The following is a 14,540-nucleotide window of genomic DNA, read 5'->3' as shown; positions in this document are numbered from 1 at the left end:
TACTTGCTATCAATTAATGATTTGATTCAACATATCAAGTATGTTGCCTTTTCTGTTGAGAAAGGTTTAATGTTTGAATCATATCTTTTCTTGTTAGTCAAGTTTTTAATTTTCAAAATCAAATCTTTTTAAAATGTTTTTCAAATCATATCTTCTCAATCACATCTTTTTAAAAACTAGTCATATCTTCTTAACCACATCTTTTTCAAAATAGTTTTCAATCAAATCTTTTTTATTTCTAAATTCAAAATCTTTTTCAAAAATCACTTGATTTCTTTTCCACTTTCATTTTCGAAAATCAATTAGTGTTTTTCAAAAATGTTTTCAAAATCTTTTACTTAATTTTCGAAAATTGCTTACCTTCTCCTCACATCCTTCTATTTCATGGACTAACACTATTCCTTAATGCAAAATTCGAACTCCATCCTTCTTGATAAGTTCGAATTTTCTACTTCCGCCTTCCATTTTTCTTTTCCGCTGACACCTCAAGGAATCTCTATACTGTGACATAGAGGATTCCACATTTTCTTGTTCCCTTCTCTTTCTTATGAGCAGGAGCAAAGACACAAACATTCTTGTTGAGGCTGATCCTGAACCTGAAAGAACCTTGAAGAGAAAGCTAAGAGAAGCCAAAGCACAACTCTCTTTAGAGGACCTGACCGAATTCTTCAAAGAAGAAGAACACATGGCAGCCGAAAACAACAATGCCAACAATGCAAGGAAGGTGCTGGGTGACTTTACTGCACCTACTCCTGACTTTTATGGGAGAAGCATCTCTATCCCTGCCATTAGAGCAAACAACTTTGAGCTTAAGCTTCAACTAGTTTCTCTAATGCAACAGAATTGCAAGTTCCATGGACTTCCATTGGAAGATCCTCATCAGTTCTTAGCTGAATTCTTGCAAATCTGTGACACTGTCAAGACTAATGGGGTTGACCCTGAGGTCTACAGACTCATGCTATTCCCTTTTGCTGTAAGAGACAAAGCTAGGACATTGTTGGACTCACAACCTAAAGAAAGCCTGGACTCTTGGGAAAAGCTAGTCAATGCCTTCTTGGCAAAGTTCTTTCCACCTCAAAAATTGAGTAAGCTTAGAGTGGAAGTCCAAACCTTCAGACAGAAGGAAGGAGAATCCCTCTATGAAGCTTGGGAAAGATACAAACAATTAATCAGAAAGTGTCCTTCTGATATGCTTTCTGAATGGAGCATCATAGGTATTTTCTATGATGGTCTCTCTGAACTATCCAAAATGTCTTTGGATAGCTCTGCTGGAGGATCTCTGATGACAAGTCATCATATACCTATTTTTCTATGCTTTTTCATACAAGAAATTGATGATTAGTGCTTAAATATTGCATTCTTGTGTACTTAAATGATATATTTTCTTGATATTTTAATTTTATAAATCTTGTAGAAAATAAGAAGAAAAAGAAGCAAAGAAGCACAAAAAAAGGAGAAAAAAAGAGCTTTGGGGTACACTTTGAAGTTGGGGTACACTTTTGAGCCTTAGGCCACGCTTTTAAAAGCGTGGCCCATGACCAAATCAAGGAAGGAAGCAGCCAGCACGCACACTGCCCTGCTCTTGCCAAGGGCAGGGCAGAATCGTGATGCAAAGTATGGTTGGAAGCAAGAATTTTCGCTAAGTTAAAATCTGGCCGCTCACAGCATGACCATGCCTACTTCAAAGGGCTATAACTTGAGCTACAGACGTCCGATTGATGTGCTTCTAGTTGCGTTGGAAAGCTGACATTCAAAGCTTTCCAACGATATATAGAAATCCATATTTGGCGTACAATTGAGGCAAGAACGAAAGGCATCTTTAAGGGCAAAAAATAAGCAAAAATAAACCAAGGAAAAGAAGTAGCGTGTGCATCCACCAAGTCTCGAACGCGGAGCTTCATCTTTTGGAAACACTGCCCTGCCCTCTGCGAGGGCAGGGCAGCATTTTGGTGATGCACACACATGCACCAATCTGGCGCACCAAGGGAAGGCTCGGCAGCATCATTCTGGCGCACAGGCATCACCCGGCAGCACCAGCAGCACCATTCTGGCGCACCAAAAAACTCTGCCCTGCCCTCCGCGAGGGCAGGGCAGCATCCTGCACACACCAACGCACCACACGCACGCACCATGGGCCAGATGCACAATTTTCTGCCCTGCCCTCCACAAGGGCAGGGCAGCCTCCTGGGAGCAACATGGGCCAAAATTCCATTTTAATTCAATTCCTCTCCAAATTGAATCAAGGCCAACCAAACCCATTTCTCCTCAAATCCAAAGCAAGCAAAGCCCACATCATCACTCAAAGGCACAAGAACAAGCTAGAATTAGGATTTTCATTTAATTTGTTTTTCATTTCAATTTCATTTTATTTTGTAAAGCCTATATAAGGCATCATTTCCATCTTTGTAGGGAGGAGACCCACTAGGGAATATTAGGATTTGAGAGCTCTCTCCTTTAAGTTTTCCTTTCTGCTTTAAATCTTGGGTAGAGAATTGAAGAAATTCTGTTTCAATCTCACCTTGAGATCTCTTGTTTACTTTTTCTGCATAATTGAAATTCACATACTGCTTCATCTTCTCTTTAATTCTGCAATTCATTTTTCTTCTTTCTTCTGCAAATTGTTCTCTAAATTGATCAAGGAAGGGCTTGAGATCTAGACTTGTTCTCTAGTCTCATTGATTCCCTGAGATCTTGAATTTCTTTTCTGAGTTTCACAATTGAGTTGAATTTTGTTTCTGTTTTGGTCAAGTGAGCAATTGAGCTCTTGGCTTTCCTTCTGTTTTTACTGTTTCATTGAAATTGTTAGTTTCACCTTGAGACTTGAAAAATGATCTATGTCTCTTTGTTGCATCTCATTGCTCCCAATTTAATTTCCTGCACTTGTGTTCTTCTGCAATTTACATTTAAGCTACTGTGACCTTGAATTTACTTTTCCTGCAATTTAATTTCCTTGCAATTGTTCTAAGCTTGGATCTACTGCTTTCATTTAATTTCTAGCACCCCAGCCCCCCTTTACATTTGATGCAATTTATATTTCTTGCAATATAAGTTTCAGCTATTTTACTTTCTTGTTCTTTAAGTTTCCTGCAATTTTATTTTCTGCATCTTTTAAATTCCTTGCAATTTACTTTCTGTTGATCAACTTCACACAATTCACTCAATGTTAGCTTGACTAAACTAATCACCCACTAAAGTTGCTTGATCCATCAATCCCTGTGGGATCGACCTCACGCTAAGTGAGTTATTACTACTTAATGCGACCCGGTACACTTGCCGGTTGGATTTGTGTGTTGGAAATTCGTTTTTCCACAAAAACACCATCAAGTTTTTGGCGCCGTTGCCGGGGATTGATTAGATCAACAATGATTAAGTGGGTGAGAAGTCTAGATCAAGCATTTTCTTTGTTTTTGTTCTCTGTTCTAAGTTGAAACCAAGGTGTTTGTGTTTTTGCCTCACTAAGAAATTCTGTCTCTGTGACATGACTTTCAATTTTCAATGGTGTTGTGTTTTGCAAAATTCAAATGGAGTTCACCTCATCTTTTAGTCAAACAAACTTCATGGGATATTGTCCGCCATCACAATATGATCCAAGTCAGTATTCTAATTATGGTTGTGAATATCACCAGGAAGACACAAATTCTGAGCACTCCAATCCATGGAGATTTGCTTCAGAACCCCAAGATGAGCAAGAGAATTATGAGGGATACCAACCACCACCACAAAATGATTCATATCATTATCCTCATGGTGGATGGGAGTATCACCAAGAAACTGCAAACTCTGAGCAGTCAAATCACATGAAAAATTATCCACCCTCACTTCCCAGTTTCTCATTTGAAAATTCTTCATCAATTAACTATGCCTCAACACAAAATCCATCTCATGACTCACAACCAACACAAACTTCCACAAGCCAAGGACTCTCAAGGATTGAGTCCATGCTCAAAAGATGTTGGGAGGAGGAAAAGAAATTCTAGAAAAGAAAAGAGAATTTCTTCACAAACATGGAAGTGCACACAGCTCAATTGTTGATTGCAACGAAGAAAGTGGAAAGGCAAGATGAGGAAGCCTCTGTGTCAAGCAAAATTCTAATGAAAAAATGAGGTGGAGGAGGCATTTGATCCTGAACTTTTACATTCACAAGAACCACTTGAGGTGACAATGAAACATAAAGATTCCCTCCCAGAAGTATTAATGGAAAATCATGAAGAAGAAAGGGAGGAAGACACTCAAGAGAAGTCAAACTCAAGTGAAGCAGAAAATCACATGAAGGAAGGGGTCATTGAACCATCACTGCAAGGAACTCTTGATGAAGACAAAACTCCAACAATTACACAACCACCAAGACTTGGACTCAAAGAAGTGAAGGCAATTGACAAAAACACCAAGAAGAGGACTGTGACCAAGATATCAAGGACAACATTCAAGAAAAGGTCAACTGCAAACAATCCTCCCCCTGATCAAGCAAGCATGCTCAATCAAGCCAATTTCAAAAGAAAGCTTGCTGAAAGGAGACCAAGACAGGGGATAATAGCTGAAACTTCTCCTTCCTTGCAGTCATTCCTCTTAACAAACTGGAAGAAGAGGAAGAAAGTGAAGAACAACATGTCAAGCTAATGACACTAAAAGAGCACTTGTTGGGAGGTAACCCAACCGTAGGTATAATTTCTCTTCTCTGCTTTGTTTTCTTTCTTTACTTTGTTTAAACTCAATAAATTGGCATATGGTTACATTCTAAGTTTGGTGTTGCCATGCAACACATTGTTTTCAATCTTTTTGGATGATTGCATCAAATCAAAAAAATGAAAGTGACACACCAAGATTCTAAGTTTGGTGTGCCACCTATTTTTCTATGCAAATCATTCAGCAACACCACTTGTCTGTATAACCATAATGTCTTTGCAGTGTTAATTTTCTTTTGATTTGATATTTTGTTATTCTGTTTACTTTGGTTAATTCTTTGTTTTTAATGCTTTCATTTTAGTTTGGTTATTTACTGTGTTTGTTAATACATTACCAAGAGAGCTTTATTAATGACAGATTCTTAGCTTGGTGATTGTAATTAATAAATAACAGTTTCATTTGCTTGGTTTTAATTCAAATAAGTGGACATAGGATTGCATTCTAAGTTTGGTGTTGCTATGCAACACAATTTGCTTCAAATCTTTACAAGATACTTGCATTAATTCCAAGTGAAAGTGTCACACTAAGTTTGGTGTGCCACTTATCTTTTATGCAATGTATTGTGCACACCTTCTTATCTATGCAATCAAAATGTCTCTGTTTCTTGTGCCTTGATTGTTATCTTTCATTTTGCTTGCTTAAAACACATGTGCTACTAACATTGCATTGTGTAAGACATTCATGATCTATCTTAAGCCCCATAGCCATTGTTCTAATTGTTGCTTGAGGATGAGCAAGCACTCTAAGTTGGCAAGGGAAAGGGAAGAATTGGAGAAAGAGGACAACAATAATGAAGATGAACTACAAGGTTGTAAAGTTCCTTTTCTTCTCCTTTGTTTCCGGCACTTAAATTGCATGATTGTCTTCATCTTTTCTGTTTACACATGTGTATGAATAAAGCATAGCTTGAATTTTGAATTATAACATGGTGCTATACCATTATGACTACCAACTTGAATCCTGTGAGTTCAAAAGCAATAAAGTATCATGATCATAAACAAACAAGGCATTAAAGAAGAATTTAGCATGTGCATACAAGTATTGGAAAGCTAGTATGATTGATTGTTGCCAATTGCATTGGATTTTATTTAATTGAAGTTTTTCATCTTATACATTTTGTGAAATCTTTTGAAATCAAGAAAACCTTGAAGAAGCAAATACAATTAAAGCAAGAAAAGAAAAAGGGAAAGAATGAGAAAGCTGAAGGCTCTGAGTACCAATGGCAATTTATTTGCTAAGTGCTTGTGGTGTTTATGTATCAAGCCAAATGCTTGAAAACAAAACACTTAGAAGTCAAGGCTAGGCTCAAGTGCAAAAGCACTCCCTCAAAGCTCAAGGCTCTGAGCATCAATGATTAGAGAGTCAAGAAAAGAAAAAAATGAGCTTAATGAAGTCCTCTAATTCAAATGCTTGTGGTGCTTATGTATCAAGTGGTAATACTTGAAAACAAAGCATTTAGAAGTCGTAGCTTTGTTATTAACTCATGGGGCAAAGCACCCAAAAGGAGAAGCTAAAAAAAAAATCAAAAGCTTGTTTCAAGGAAGAATTATAAGAAAAAGATTTCATAAAATAAGCTAGATAGAAGCATCAATCATTTACATCTCTTTTGTAATTGTAGCATGCATAGAAAACTAGCTTGCCATGAACATTAACTTGCTACTCTTCTTACCTTGGATTGTCAATTTCTATTGCATGATTCTTTTCTTGCTTGGGGACAAGCAAGGTTTAAGTTTGGTGTTGTGATGACAAGTCATCATATACCTATTTTTCTATGCTTTTTCATACAAGAAATTGATGATTAGTGCTTAAATATTGCATTCTTGTGTACTTAAATGATATATTTTCTTGATATTTTAATTTTATAAATCTTGTAGAAAATAAGAAGAAAAAGAAGCAAAGAAGCACAAAAAAAGGAGAAAAAAAGAGCTTTGGGGTACACTTTGAAGTTGGGGTACACTTTTGAGCCTTAGGCCACGCTTTTAAAAGCGTGGCCCATGACCAAATCAAGGAAGGAAGCAGCCAGCACGCACACTGCCCTGCTCTTGCCAAGGGCAGGGCAGAATCGTGATGCAAAGTATGGTTGGAAGCAAAAATTTTCGCTAAGTTAAAATCTGGCCGCTCACAGCATGACCATGCCTACTTCAAAGGGCTATAACTTGAGCTACAGACGTCCGATTGATGTGCTTCTAGTTGCGTTGGAAAGCTGACATTCAAAGCTTTCCAACGATATATAGAAATCCATATTTGGCGTACAATTGAGGCAGGAACGAAAGGCATCTTTAAGGGCAAAAAATAAGCAAAAATAAACCAAGGAAAAGAAGTAGCGTGTGCATCCACCAAGTCTCGAACGCGGAGCTTCATCTTTTGGAAACACTGCCCTGCCCTCCGCGAGGGCAGGGCAGCATTTTGGTGATGCACACACATGCACCAATCTGGCGCACCAAGGGAAGGCTCGGCAGCATCATTCTGGCGCACAGGCATCACCCGGCAGCACCAGCAGCACCATTCTGGCGCACCAAAAAACTCTGCCCTGCCCTCCGCGAGGGCAGGGCAGCATCCTGCACACACCAATGCACCACACGCACGCACCATGGGCCAGATGCACAATTTTCTGCCCTGCCCTCCACAAGGGCAGGGCAGCCTCCTGGGAGCAACATGGGCCAAAATTCCATTTTAATTCAATTCCTCTCCAAATTGAATCAAGGCCAACCAAACCCATTTCTCCTCAAATCCAAAGCAAGCAAAGCCCACATCATCACTCAAAGGCACAAGAACAAGCTAGAATTAGGATTTTCATTTAATTTGTTTTTCATTTCAATTTCATTTTATTTTGTAAAGCCTATATAAGGCATCATTTCCATCTTTGTAGGGAGGAGACCCACTAGGGAATATTAGGATTTGAGAGCTCTCTCCTTTAAGTTTTCCTTTCTGCTTTAAATCTTGGGTAGAGAATTGAAGAAATTCTGTTTCAATCTCACCTTGAGATCTCTTGTTTACTTTTTCTGCATAATTGAAATTCACATACTGCTTCATCTTCTCTTTAATTCTGCAATTCATTTTTCTTCTTTCTTCTGCAAATTGTTCTCTAAATTGATCAAGGAAGGGCTTGAGATCTAGACTTGTTCTCTAGTCTCATTGATTCCCTGAGATCTTGAATTTCTTTTCTGAGTTTCACAATTGAGTTGAATTTTGTTTCTGTTTTGGTCAAGTGAGCAATTGAGCTCTTGGCTTTCCTTATGTTTTTACTGTTTCATTGAAATTGTTAGTTTCACCTTGAGACTTGAAAAATGATCTATGTCTCTTTGTTGCATCTCATTGCTCCCAATTTAATTTCCTGCACTTGTGTTCTTCTGCAATTTACATTTAAGCTACTGTGACCTTGAATTTACTTTTCCTGCAATTTAATTTCCTTGCAATTGTTCTAAGCTTGGATCTACTGCTTTCATTTAATTTCTAGCACCCCAGCCCCCCTTTACATTTGATGCAATTTATATTTCTTGCAATATAAGTTTCAGCTATTTTAATTTCTTGTTCTTTAAGTTTCCTGCAATTTTATTTTCTGCATCTTTTAAATTCCTTGCAATTTACTTTCTGTTGATCAACTTCACACAATTCACTCAATCTTAGCTTGACTAAACTAATCACCCACTAAAGTTGCTTGATCCATCAATCCCTGTGGGATCGACTTCACTCTAAGTGAGTTATTACTACTTGATGCGACCCGGTACACTTGCCGGTTGGATTTGTGTGTTGGAAATTCGTTTTTCCACAAAAACACCATCAAGTTTTTGGCGCCGTTGCCGGAGATTGATTAGATCAACAATGATTAAGTGGGTGAGAAGTCTAGATCAAGCATTTTCTTTGTTTTTGTTCTCTGTTCTAAGTTGAAACCAAGGTGTTTGTGTTTTTGCCTCACTAAGAAATTCTGTCTCTGTGACATGACTTTCAATTTTCAATGGTGTTGTGTTTTGCAAAATTCAAATGGAGTTCACCTCATCTTTTAGTCAAACAAACTTCATGGGATATTGTCCGCCATCACAATATCATTCAAGTCAGTATTCTAATTATGGTTGGGAATATCACCAGGAAGACACAAATTCTGAGCACTCCAATCCATGGAGATTTGCTTCAGAACCCCAAGATGAGCAAGAGAATTATGAGGGATACCAACCACCACCACAAAATGATTCATATCATTATCCTCATGGTGGATGGGAGTATCACCAAGAAACTGCAAACTCTGAGCAGTCAAATCACATGAAAAATTATCCACCCTCACTTCCCAGTTTCTCATTTGAAAATTCTTCATCAATTAACTATGCCTCAACACAAAATCCATCCCATGACTCACAACCAACACAAACTTCCACAAGCCAAGGACTCTCAAGGATTGAGTCCATGCTCAAAAGATGTTGGGAGGAGGAAAAGAAATTCTGGAAAAGAAAAGAGAATTTCTTCACAAACATGGAAGTGCACACAGCTCAATTGTTGATTGCAACGAAGAAAGTGGAAAGGCAAGATGAGGAAGCCTCTGTGTCAAGCAAAATTCTAATGAAAAATGAGGTGGAGGAGGCATTTGATCCTGAACTTTTACATTCACAAGAACCACTTGAGGTGACAATGAAACATAAAGATTCCCTCCCAGAAGTATTAATGGAAAATCATGAAGAAGAAAGGGAGGAAGACACTCAAGAGAAGTCAAACTCAAGTGAAGCAGAAAATCACATGAAGGAAGGGGTCATTGAACCATCACTGCAAGGAACTCTTGATGAAGACAAAACTCCAACAATTACACAACCACCAAGACTTGGACTCAAGGAAGTGAAGGCAATTGACAAAAACACCAAGAAGAGGATTGTGACCAAGATATCAAGGACAACATTCAAGAAAAGGTCAACTGCAAACAATCCTCCCCCTGATCAAGCAAGCATGCTCAATCAAGCCAATTTCAAAAGAAAGCTTGCTGAAAGGAGACCAAGACAGGGGATAATAGCTGAAACTTCTCCTTCCTTGAAGTCATTCCTCTTAACAAACTGGAAGAAGAGGAAGAAAGTGAAGAACAACATGTCAAGCTAATGACACTAAAAGAGCACTTGTTGGGAGGTAACCCAACCGTAGGTATAATTTCTCTTCTCTGCTTTGTTTTCTTTCTTTACTTTGTTTAAACTCAATAAATTGGCATATGGTTACATTCTAAGTTTGGTGTTGCCATGCAAAACATTGTTTTCAATCTTTTTGGATGTTTGCATCAAATCAAAAAAATGAAAGTGACACACCAAGATTCTAAGTTTGGTGTGCCACCTATTTTTCTATGCAAATCATTCAGCAACACCACTTGTCTGCATAACCATAATGTCTTTGCAGTGTTAATTTTCGTTTGATTTGATATTTTGTTATTCTGTTTACTTTGGTTAATTCTTTGTTTTTAATGCTTTCATTTTAGTTTGCTTATTTACTGTGTTTGTTAATACATTACCAAGAGAGCTTTATTAATGACAGATTCTTAGCTTGGTGATTGTAATTAATAAATAACAGTTTCATTTGCTTGGTTTTAATTCAAATAAGTGGACATAGGATTGCATTCTAAGTTTGGTGTTGCTATGCAACACAATTTGCTTCAAATCTTTACAAGATACTTGCATTAATTCCAAGTGAAAGTGTCACACTAAGTTTGGTGTGCCACTTATCTTTTATGCAATGTATTGTGCACACCTTCTTATCTATGCAATCAAAATGTCTCTGTTTCTTGTGCCTTGATTGTTATCTTTCATTTTGCTTGCTTAAAACACATGTGCTACTAACATTGCATTGTGTAAGACATTCATGATCTATCTTAAGCCCCATAGCCATTGTTCTAATTGTTGCTTGAGGATGAGCAAGCACTCTAAGTTGGCAAGGGAAAGGGAAGAATTGGAGAAAGAGGACAACAATAATGAAGATGAACTACAAGGTTGTAAAGTTCCTTTTCTTCTCCTTTGTTTCCGGCACTTAAATTGCATGATTGTCTTCATCTTTTCTGTTTACACATGTGTATGAATAAAGCATAGCTTGAATTTTGAATTATAACATGGTGCTATACCATTATGACTACCAACTTGAATCCTGTGAGTTCAAAAGCAATAAAGTATCATGATCATAAACAAACAAGGCATTAAAGAAGAATTTAGCATGTGCATACAAGTATTGGAAAGCTAGTATGATTGATTGTTGCCATTTGCATTGGATTTTATTTAATTGAAGTTTTTCATCTTATACATTTTGTGAAATCTTTTGAAATCAAGAAAACCTTGAAGAAGCAAATACAATTAAAGCAAGAAAAGAAAAAGGGAAAGAATGAGAAAGCTGAAGGCTCTGAGTACCAATGGCAATTTATTTGCTAAGTGCTTGTGGTGTTTATGTATCAAGCCAAATGCTTGAAAACAAAACACTTAGAAGTCAAGGCTAGGCTCAAGTGCAAAAGCACTCCCTCAAAGCTCAAGGCTCTGAGCATCAATGATTAGAGAGTCAAGAAAAGAAAAAAATGAGCTTAATGAAGTCCTCTAATTCAAATGCTTGTGGTGCTTATGTATCAAGTGGTAATACTTGAAAACAAAGCATTTAGAAGTCGTAGCTTTGTTATTAACTCATGGGGCAAAGCACCCAAAAGGAGAAGCTAAAAAAAAAAAAAATCAAAAGCTTGTTTCAAGGAAGAATTATAAGAAAAAGATTTCATAAAATAAGCTAGATAGAAGCATCAATCATTTACATCTCTTTTGTAATTGTAGCATGCATAGAAAACTAGCTTGCCATGAACATTAACTTGCTACTCTTCTTACCTTGGATTGTCAATTTCTATTGCATGATTCTTTTCTTGCTTGGGGACAAGCAAGGTTTAAGTTTGGTGTTGTGATGACAAGTCATCATATACCTATTTTTCTATGCTTTTTCATACAAGAAATTGATGATTAGTGCTTAAATATTGCATTCTTGTGTACTTAAATGATATATTTTCTTGATATTTTAATTTTATAAATCTTGTAGAAAATAAGAAGAAAAAGAAGCAAAGAAGCACAAAAAAAGGAGAAAAAAAGAGCTTTGGGGTACACTTTGAAGTTGGGGTACACTTTGGAGCCTTAGGCCACGCTTTTAAAAGCGTGGCCCATGACCAAATCAAGGAAGGAAGCAGCCAGCACGCACACTGCCCTGCTCTTGCCAAGGGCAGGGCAGAATCGTGATGCAAAGTATGGTTGGAAGCAAGAATTTTCGCTAAGTTAAAATCTGGCCGCTCACAGCATGACCATGCCTACTTCAAAGGGCTATAACGTGAGCTACAGACGTTCGATTGATGTGCTTCCAGTTGCGTTGGAAAGCTGACATTCAGAGCTTTCCAACGATATATAGAAATTCATATTTGGCGTACAATTGAGGCAGGAACGAAAGGCATCTTTAAGGGCCAAAAATAAGCAAAAATAAACCAAGGAAAAGAAGTAGCGTGTGCATCCACCAAGTCTCGAACGCGGAGCTTCATCTTTTGGAAACACTGCCCTGCCCTCCGCGAGGGCAGGACAGCATTTTGGTGATGCACACACATGCACCAATCTGGCGCACCAAGGGAAGGCTCGGCAGCATCATTCTGGCGCACAGGCATCACCCGGCAGCACCAGCAGCACCATTCTGGCGCACCAAAAAACTCTGCCCTGCCCTCCGCGAGGGCAGGGCAGCATCCTGCACACACCAACGCACCACACGCACGCACCATGGGCCAGATGCACAATTTTCTGCCCTGCCCTCCACAAGGGCAGGGCAGCCTCCTGGGAGCAACATGGGCCAAAATTCCATTTTAATTCAATTCCTCTCCAAATTGAATCAAGGCCAACCAAACCCATTTCTCCTCAAATCCAAAGCAAGCAAAGCCCACATCATCACTCAAAGGCACAAGAACAAGCTAGAATTAGGATTTTCATTTAATTTGTTTTTCATTTCAATTTCATTTTATTTTGTAAAGCCTATATAAGGCATCATTTCCATCTTTGTAGGGAGGAGACCCACTAGGGAATATTAGGATTTGAGAGCTCTCTCCTTTAAGTTTTCCTTTCTGCTTTAAATCTTGGGTAGAGAATTGAAGAAATTCTGTTTCAATCTCACCTTGAGATCTCTTGTTTACTTTTTCTGCATAATTGAAATTCACATACTGCTTCATCTTCTCTTTAATTCTGCAATTCATTTTTCTTCTTTCTTCTGCAAATTGTTCTCTAAATTGATCAAGGAAGGGCTTGAGATCTAGACTTGTTCTCTAGTCTCATTGATTCCCTGAGATCTTGAATTTCTTTTCTGAGTTTCACAATTGAGTTGAATTTTGTTTCTGTTTTGGTCAAGTGAGCAATTGAGCTCTTGGCTTTCCTTATGTTTTTACTGTTTCATTGAAATTGTTAGTTTCACCTTGAGACTTGAAAAATGATCTATGTCTCTTTGTTGCATCTCATTGCTCCCAATTTAATTTCCTGCACTTGTGTTCTTCTGCAATTTACATTTAAGCTACTGTGACCTTGAATTTACTTTTCCTGCAATTTAATTTCCTTGCAATTGTTCTAAGCTTGGATCTACTGCTTTCATTTAATTTCTAGCACCCCAGCCCCCCTTTACATTTGATGCAATTTATATTTCTTGCAATATAAGTTTCAGCTATTTTACTTTCTTGTTCTTTAAGTTTCCTGCAATTTTATTTTCTGCATCTTTTAAATTCCTTGCAATTTACTTTCTGTTGATCAACTTCACACAATTCACTCAATGTTAGCTTGACTAAACTAATCACCCACTAAAGTTGCTTGATCCATCAATCCCTGTGGGATCGACCTCACTCTAAGTGAGTTATTACTACTTGATGCGACCCGGTACACTTGCCGGTTGGATTTGTGTGTTGGAAATTCGTTTTTCCACAAAAACACCATCAATCTCTTCATCTGAAGAAGACGCCTGCAGAAGCTCAAGAACTAATTGAAATGGTTGCAAATAACCAATTCATGTACACTTCTGAAAGAAATCCTGTGAACAATGGGACTAGTCAGAAGAAAGGAGTTCTTGAGATTGACATTCTGAATGCCATATTGGCTCAGAACAAAATATTGACTCAACAAGTCAATATGATTTCTCAAAGTCTGTCTGGAATGCAAAATGCACCAAGCAGTACTAAGGAAGCTTCATCTGAGGAAGAAGCTTATGATCCTGAGAACCCTTCAATGGAAGAGGTGAATTACATGGGAGAACCCTATGGAAACACCTATAATCCTTCATGGAGGAATCATCCAAATCTTTCATGGAAGGATCAACAGAGACCTCAACAAGGTTTCAATAACAATAATGGTGGAAGAAACAGGTTTAGCAATAGCAAGCCTTTCCCATCATCTTCTCAGCAACAGACAGAGAGTTCTAAGCAGAATACCTCTGACTTAGCAACCATGGTCTCTGATCTAATCAAAACCACTCAAAGTTTCATGACTGAAACAAGGTCCTCCATCAAAAATTTGGAAGGACAAGTGGGACAGCTGAGCAAGAAAATTACTGAACTCCCTCCTAGTACTCTTCCAAGCAATACAGAAGAAAATCCAAAAGGAGAGTGCAAGGCCATCAACATGGCCGAATTTTGGGAGGAAGGAGAGGTAGTGAACGCCACTGAGGAAGACCTCAATGGACGTCCACTTGCCTCCAATGAGTTCCCCAATGAGGAACCATGGGAATCTGAGGCTCAAAATGAGACAATAGAGATTCCACTGGACTTACTTCTGCCATTCATGAGCTCTGATGAGTATTCTTCCTCTGAAGAGGATGAGTATGTCACTGAAGAGCAAGTTGCTAAATACCTTGGAGCAATCATGAAGCTG

General features: G+C 38.1%; 1 non-coding gene across 1 annotated transcript; it reads right to left on the bottom strand.

Moving 5' to 3' along the window:
• Positions 1–1,087: 1,087 nt before the first annotated feature.
• Positions 1,088–1,195, bottom strand: LOC112804881 (small nucleolar RNA R71). The gene has a single exon (XR_003203499.1). It is a non-coding gene; the product is annotated as a small nucleolar RNA R71 (small nucleolar RNA).
• Between the last annotated feature and the right edge of the window lie 13,345 nt (positions 1,196–14,540).

The sequence above is a fragment of the Arachis hypogaea genome, chromosome 5 (assembly GCF_003086295.3).
Source record: "Arachis hypogaea cultivar Tifrunner chromosome 5, arahy.Tifrunner.gnm2.J5K5, whole genome shotgun sequence".
In the NCBI taxonomy this organism is placed as follows: Eukaryota; Viridiplantae; Streptophyta; class Magnoliopsida; order Fabales; family Fabaceae; genus Arachis; species Arachis hypogaea.
Note: the sequence above shows the minus strand (reverse complement) of the source record. Positions and strands in the feature narration are given on the sequence as shown.